The 8,147-nt window shown below is 41.7% G+C and overlaps 1 protein-coding gene across 2 annotated transcripts in view; it reads right to left on the reverse strand.

The window, feature by feature from the left end:
- Positions 1–7,848, reverse strand: part of PIK3CG (phosphatidylinositol-4,5-bisphosphate 3-kinase catalytic subunit gamma) — a 32,896-nt gene extending 25,048 nt beyond the window's left edge. The window contains exons 1-2 of one of the 2 annotated variants that reach the window (XM_063134154.1): positions 7,700–7,848; positions 6,227–6,370 (exon numbers count right to left, since the gene is read on the reverse strand). The gene's annotated coding sequence lies outside the window, so the exon portion shown is untranslated. Of the gene's footprint in view, positions 1–4,097; positions 4,261–6,226; positions 6,371–7,699 lie in introns of those variants that run through there. The other variant, XM_063134155.1, reaches the window with a different exon arrangement.
- Positions 7,849–8,147: the final 299 nt, after the last annotated feature.

The following is an 8,147-nucleotide window of genomic DNA, read 5'->3' on the forward strand; positions in this document are numbered from 1 at the left end:
GTATTTGAATCCACCTTATGCAAAAGAAGACTTGGAATTAGCACAATAACTCAAAGTTTTCAAGAACCCAGAAAGATGGGATTTGTTACCCCTGATGTGCCAAGAATCATCATGACCTCCCTGTTTAAAGACCAGGTGTTTAAAGACCTCACAAGATGGACATTGATCAGACTCTTCAATGACTGAAAGACTTTTTTGAGAACCATGATCAGCCAAGGAATATAAATGCTCAGTGAATTGTTTTTACTGGCTTCATTTGTAAATGCATCAAAAGAAAAGCCCCTGCAGACATGGACTTGTTACCTTTTTTTTTTTAAGAATCCAGAACACCATCGCCCTGCTCAGACATCTGGAGACTGCAGGTTACCGTGCTAGTCAAGCCAAAGCCCAAATCTGCAAACAAGAAGTGACATATCTGGGCTTTATCATCAAGAAGAACACTCAACTTTTAGCTGCCAGCAGGACCCAGGCAATCAATTGTATACCCCAGCCCCGGAACAAAAAGAATTATGAGTTTTCCTGGGCATGGCAGGGTACTGCCAGATCTGGATCCTGAACTACGCCGCCCTGACACAGTCCCTCTATGAACTCTTGAAACAGAAAGTCCCTGAATCCGGGACCCTAGACTGGACATCTAAAGCAAAAGAGAGCCTCCGGAATCTTAAATCAGCCCTTACCAGTCCACCCGCTCTAGGACTACCTGATATCAGCAAGCCCTTCCACCTCTATGTAGACGAAAAGAAGGGCACAGCCGTGGGCGTTCTGACCCAGAGAGTGGGTTCGTGGAATCGGCCTGTAGCATACCTAAGCAAGAATACTGATCATGTGAGCAGAGGTTGGCCAGGATGTCTCCGATGTATCGCTGCCGCATGTCTGCCCTTAACTGAAGCCATTAAACTTACCTATGGACAGCACATAGAAATCACTGCCTCGCACTCCATGAAAGCCCTGCTGGAAACCCACGGACCAAAGTGGATGACCAACTACGCCTACTGCTTTAAAGGTCCAAGGGAATTCCAGTTGGATTCATTGGAGCCGAGCAAAATTAGCCGCACCCGAGAGATGGCAGGCCACAAAAGCCGCGGGCCTAAAGCTCACCCTGAGGAAACAGCCCTCACCGCTGGACGCGACGGGAGAAGACTCCTCGGGACCGGCAACCGAGGGAGCGAAATAACTGGGGGCGCTGCATCCCCTCTCAACCTGGAAAGAAGAGGTGGACACCGCCCGAAGCATGTTTTGCCTATTTTGCTCTTCCTGCTGACCCTGAGCATATCATCCCAGAAGTCAAAACTTGATCTCTGCTCCTCTTGTATACAAACAGTGAAACTGCATAACCAAATCAAACAGACTATTATATATCAGAGTAAATTGCAGTGTACTGAGACCAAAACGTCTTGCACTTTCCGTAATGTTTCTTTCTCAGCATGTTCTCTGAATGACAAAGTCACATGTTTTGATCCCAGAGAAAATCCTGTTAAATGGCACCTAGAGGTCAGAGATGCTAACCAGCAAGGTACACTATTGTAGAAAATACCCCTTAGAACCCCAAATTCTCCAGCTTCTGTGATCATAGACCCTTGTAAGATCTCCCACTGGCCAGATCAGTGTGGGGATCTCAGTTGGGAGAAAACATACATGCACAAAGACAAATATATATGCCCCTCCACAGACCTGATGCAGACTACCATCCCCAAACAAGCCAATTGCGATAACAGCTGTCCTTATTAGAACTGTGTATGGTGGGCCACTTATCCAACAACACCCCCCCTTAGTAAAATCCACGCCTCTTTAACCAAAGTGCCAGTCCTCAGTAACTGCAAAGCACAACAGTGCAACTTAGTGAATTTTACCGTTTTTAACCCACAACAGTTCGTGACCACTTTTGGGAACCAATTCGGGCTCCGCATTCATGGACGGGGAGCAGATCCCCTGGGGCGGATTTATCTGAAGCTCACCCAGTTTGTAGAAACAGGCCACACCATACAAGAGCACTTCTTCCAAGACTTTAGAAAGAAGTCGAACAGCCTTTTGAAGTGCCAGAGATAGCGCGCAACCTTTTTGTCACTTTTGCAGAAACTGTCGCTGCGACTCTGAATGTATCTAATTGTTATGTATGTGGAGGAACCAACCTAGGAGACCAATGGCCTTAGGAAGCCCAAGAATACAATGTCAGCCAGCCGTATAATGAGACCACTGACCCCAATCCCCATGGTCAGTAAATGCTGACAAACACCCTAATTGGAAGGTGGTGCATCCAAAGAATATCTTCCGGGGCTCCCAAGATCGGAGAAACCCCGTGTCAGACCATTACCACGCTGAACCAAACTATCTTGTCCTATTGACCAAATCAAACCGTCATACCTCCTAATCGCCCATGGCCAAGCTCACTTCAGGCCAGGGCTTAGGCTCATGGTTCAATTAGTTTGGTGGGCTAAAAGAGATGATCAGTATTGTTGTTATAAGAATTATGTTATGCTTGCTGTTACCCTGTCTTATGCCAATGATTATACAAAGTTTGAAGGACATGATAGAGCAAATTGCAGATAAACGTACTGCAGTGCATCTAATGGCCTTGCAGGATTACAGGCCAGTCCCTGTCAATGATGACAATCTAGGATAATGATAGCACTCTGTGCCTTCGCTAAGAGTGTATCAAAGGGGGGAATGTGAGGGAACTGGCTGTCATTTCCGGTTATGACCTTAATGAAGGCCGTGTTCTTTGCGCATGCCTGAAGTCCGAGGCAGACATTCCTACCGAACAGGTTTGAACCGGTTGTGCTATGCTGCCAAGATGCGCACGCAATTCCTTTGTGTAAAAGTGTGGGCGTTTCCTCTGCATGAGGGGCGTGTATAAAAAGCCCCTCCTCCCAGTCCCCAGGGCAGCTGCCCGTGGACTCATCCCGGGCTGCTGTTTCGCTAGCGAATAAAGCTATCTGTTTGGACAAGAACTTTGGTGTGGACTCCGGTTTCTCCGTGTGGGCTCCAGTTTTTCCGTAACAACGTCATCTTCATCATCTCATCTTCATCATCACATTTACTTGTAGAAAATTCACAATACTAATGTGTCATTTACACCAAGACTAGATTAAGAAAGATCCCAGGGTTTGCCTGCACCTCAGAAATTTGATTCCAGATCCTTAAGAATTTGGGGGGGGGGGGGAATCATCTCTGTATAAGAGATGCTAGCATGATAAAAAAAAACCCACACTTTTTATAAGAAATTGTCAATCCTTTCCCTATATTAAGTTGGAAGTCTTGAAAATATGCTAAAATGCCTGAGGAATATCTTAAAATATCAGCCTCATGTTACTTGATAACAATAACTATTTCCAATGATTAAATATAATGATGTATGCTTTTACTCACTTTTCTTAGTAATGCAATCAATACATGTTAGATTATATGTACTTAATATTTAGCATGCATATCTCTCTACATTTTTTTACAGTTATAATAAAAAAAAGGATTTCCAAAAACCACCAGTGCCTACAGCAAATAAACGTGCAAAAACTCCATAAAAAACAACTGCACTACATACATAGAGTATTAATTAAAAGTTGCCTTGATTGATCAGAGCAAAATCCATCCAACCCAGTATACTGGAAGCTCACAATCAGAGAAGGACTTTTCCTAGTTTGTCTGAGTCAAATTCTATCATCTTGCCTTACCGATGACAAGAAAATGCTAATCTGTTTTTCCGTTTCAGTTCTGTTACATCAGTTTAAATGAAGTATAATGGACACAAGAATATTTCTGATTTAATTTTCCTCTAACTAATAGGAACTATGTTGCTCAACAGCAGCATTTTTCAGAACAAACTTTAAATGCACAATAATAATAATAATAATAATAATAATAATAATAATAATTTATTAGTTACCTGCCTCTCCCTCTGGATCGAGGCAGGGTACAAAACAAATGCAAACACCATAAAATGCACCTGCTGGCAACCCATTCCCCAGAAAACTTTAGCACAAGAAGTGAATATAACAAAACTACACTAGAACAGCATAAAATATTGAATAGCATTTTTTTTTTAATTTTCTAAGAACCAATTAAGAGAAAGGAAAAAGATGCAACACTTAACAAAATATTACCTGATTGCAAAGCAGAAACCGATCTGCTGGAAAAGACTCATTTGTACAGTTTTTAAGCCTCCCTTCTTAAAAATGACAGCCATTCACAACAAGAAGAGTTGTTGGTGTAAGCTGTTCTGCTTTTCTTGTTTGCCTTCATAAGCAGATGCAAAGGAAGTGCTCTAGTAACCAGGAAGGAAGCTTTAACCAACTTGGTTATAAACATGATCGGGTTGTGTTGTTTTTTTAAATAGTCTCTGCTTTTCCTGTTACGACTACTCAAATATATGCTTACTGTAATAGCAACCAGAAAAAAGAGGAACGTATTTTTGAAACATACGTGGGGGGAAATGTGGTGTATGTTGCCAAAGAGAAAACTTAGGAAGTGAATTCATTCAGTAGGCATGAAAATAGTAGATATATATCATATTTGGTAATGACTATTATTAGTTCTGTGGTTTACTAACTGGCACAGACAACATGAAGAAAGAAGTGCATGTGACAGGATCCTGAGGTCCTCCCGCTACCAGCCAATTCTCAGGAGTTGAATGCACCTTTACAGAGGATCTCCATTGATCAAGATTGGATTTATAGGGCTGAATGCTCCTCCAATTGCTCTATCACCCCTACATGATTGATATAGTGGCTACTTTCTACTAACGGCATTTCCTTATGTGTGGTTTTACGAGGGGCCAGAGATATCCTGTTCCATTCCTCTTCTAATGCCATTGTTTGATTTGTGCCATAACCCCAGCATCCTTGCACACTGGAGCAGACTCAATGCACACAACTGTGTGCAAGAATTTCTGCATGCCCATATGTAGAACAAATTATTGGTACCGGGTAGGAAGAACCAGAATGGGACTCAATACAAAGGTTTCGAGGAACACTGGCTTAATCAGTAATTTCTTAATACTGCGAATGGGCTCACGGTCTTTCTATGGATATCATAATATATAGGAAACAAAGTGAACAAAGACTAAGAAACATGTACTTCCCAATAAAATATTTTAAACATTTCTGGGCATTCTCTCAGATATCCATATTGTCAGCTTGAACTATATAAGCTACTAATATTGCTTAAACATTATCTTCCTAAAAAGCTTGCTGTTGAGAAGAACTAAGTCAATTATAGCACTCCTGTCAATTTATACAATAGGTGGGTGAGACGAAATGATAAATTGTGATATTTTTTATATGTGGATATTTAAGTGTTTGGTTCAGGTTTGGATTTGCTGTGGCCAATTCTTTTATTTTTCAGGAAATGGTTAGTAAGTGGGAGGGGGGAGTTAGAATGGTGAGCCATGTGAATGGTGTTATCTGATTGGTTGATTTGAATGGAGAGAGAGGAGGGGGAGTCAAAGGACAGTTTGACAGTTGGGCAATTAGTTAAAATCAAGGAGTTAAAGAGAGAGTTAGGAGGAGTCAGGGGTTAAGGCGTTAATGAGGGTAGGAGTGAGTGAGGTTTAGTAGAGGCTTGTTTCAAGAAAGTATTAGGAAAGTGGGATAATAGGATTTGGAGGTGGTTAGTATTCCCTGGGAGGTTGAGGGAGGTAGATGTATGTGGATAAAGTAGAATAATCTTAAAGTGTCTTTTAAAATCTTTTTCTATGTGAATAAACTTTGTTCTTATTTTGTTTAACAACCACATCTGCTCGGTCATTTGCGTTAATTCAGGTAGACAATGCACATGCACACTCACACACAAAAGGTGTATTATTCCTTCATTCTTTTAGAAAATAAAGAATAGGTTGGTGGCAGCGAGAGGTTTGATAATAGTCGTCAGTGAAGTTGGTGACGCCACAGAGGGCAACTTCCAGCTTTTGGGGCCCCATGTGGCTCTCAGCCTAATTTCATGCAAAGATTAGGAACAGAGGGAGAGGGAGAAAGTGGACAAGAGGAGGGGAAAAGGGAAGAAGCTTAAATAAATGACGTGATAGAAGGAGAGGGAAACCCTTTGCACGTTCAGACCGCAGCCGGCTGACCAAGGAAGAAGATGGAGGGAGGGAGATTTCAGAAAGAGGGTGAGAAAAAGGGGTGGCCCTCCCACTTTTGGCTCCAGCCCCACAGCCAGCATTCACCTCCCAACAGATGACTCCCAGGGAATGTGGCTTTTGACAGAACAAAAGGTTCCCTCTCCAGGTTTATACCTTATTCTCTCAGGGTCCAAAATGTCACAACTGAGCTTGAAAGTTAACAGGCTCCACAGGAAAAAGGGAAACAATCATTGTGGTAGAAACAACTGTCATCTTCACAGAACTCCTTCCTTGATGTAAAAACCCACAAGAGCAATTCTGTAAGGGAATAAAACAAAACAAAATAAAAACACAGCATCCAACTTATTTGGTCCAGCCCACCAAAGGCTTCTGATAGCCAGGGCATTCCACCATGAAAAAGGCTTCTGATAGCCAGGGCATTCCACCATGTTTTCCACCTCGTTATAGGCTGAACTAATAACGGCATAAGCAGCTGTAATTTAGAGTCGCTTAACAATTTCTACTTCGCACTGAGCATGACCCCTTTACTTGTTGCAGAGGGGGCAGACATTTTGTTGAAAATAAAATGAGTAGGTGATGGTGTGTTTAAAGGCTGTGACTATATTGCCTTTTAAACTTTTAATGTTTTAAATTTATACTTGTATTTTATGGTTTTTAATTGTGCACTGCCCAGAGAGCTTCAGCTGATGGGCAGTATAGAAATGTAATAAATAAATAAATAAATAAATAAAATGTTTTAAGACACCTAAAAGCTGGCACCTATTCTGCTGAACAGCTGCTGTGGTGCTACGTGTTTCTTACAATTGCCAAGGCTTCAGCAAGTTCTTGCGCCCAAATACCAAGGTTGAACTTCCCAGTTCTATGCTATCAGGCCAATGTATTAGAGCTAAAAGTCCCTCTGGATTTCATACAGTGGGTCACATACCCCACATCTCTGCATCAAAGCCAGGCAGACCACACTGTCACAGTAGTGTTCAAGCTCATTATAGGGCTCAGACAAGCCATTTATCAAGGTACCCCACTGGCAACGAAACTCTTAAACCTAGTCTTATTCTAGCATTACCACACAGGATCCAATAACTGGGCTACTAAGCTGCATTGGTTTTCAACACTTCATGAAATGCCATCAATATATTTGAATCATAAAGATAACTGAATGATGGTTCTTTTTATTAAATTTCCTCATGAAGCAAAGGATGTGCAAAGTGCATATGCAATGAACAAATACGCCAGGAAGAATATGAGAGAGACAGATTCAGACCTGCACAGAGAGAGAGAGAGAGAGAGAGAGATGGTGCTTGAAACTATGGGTGCTTCCAGAAAAGGCTTTTATCTATCATCACCTTCTTTAGTCACAGATTTTGGAGGGGGCAGTTGTGTTACCTTACTGGGGCTTTGCTTCCTGCTTTTCTAGCACAATTGTAATGAGCTGCATTAGACAGGTGGAGAGGGATGACTCTGTGGAGTATAATTAAAAACCTTCCCTCCTCTGTGTGTTCATAGCCTTGATTGGAATAGCTCCCTCTAGTGGGTACTTTGCAGCAGAACGTCTGCTACACATTGTAGGAAATCCTGCAATATTTCAGAAGAATAAGGATATCCAGGGTTTTTTTAAAATGGGATTACCAGAGGAAGGCACAGGAGACATGCAGGAGGTTGACATCACCCCAATGACATCTTCTATAACCCTCCAATATTTCTCCACTACTTCTTTTGTCTTTTTTTCTTGTCACAGAACATCAATTAAGGAGAAAAAAATGGAATAAATGCACAATACCTTTTAATTGGTAGCACTAGGAGCTCTCCATCCAAAAACTCCATCTGGGCTACCACTAAGCTCTTACACGAACATACACATTACAAAGTGACTATAAAATTGATGCTTTATAAAAGGTGTAAAAACACTCTTCCAACACGGTGGTTTAATTAAAAGCAGACAGGGGAATTTGCAATCCAAAAGTAAAGAAATGGTGAGAGGGAAGGGCTAGTTAACCATTACTCCTCCTGACATTTGTTCACTCAAAATAGCCCCCAATGAGGGTGAATAAAAGGCCACTTTAAATTCCCACTACAA

Source organism: Elgaria multicarinata, chromosome 9, assembly GCF_023053635.1.
Source record: "Elgaria multicarinata webbii isolate HBS135686 ecotype San Diego chromosome 9, rElgMul1.1.pri, whole genome shotgun sequence".
Classification (NCBI taxonomy): domain Eukaryota; kingdom Metazoa; phylum Chordata; class Lepidosauria; order Squamata; family Anguidae; genus Elgaria; species Elgaria multicarinata.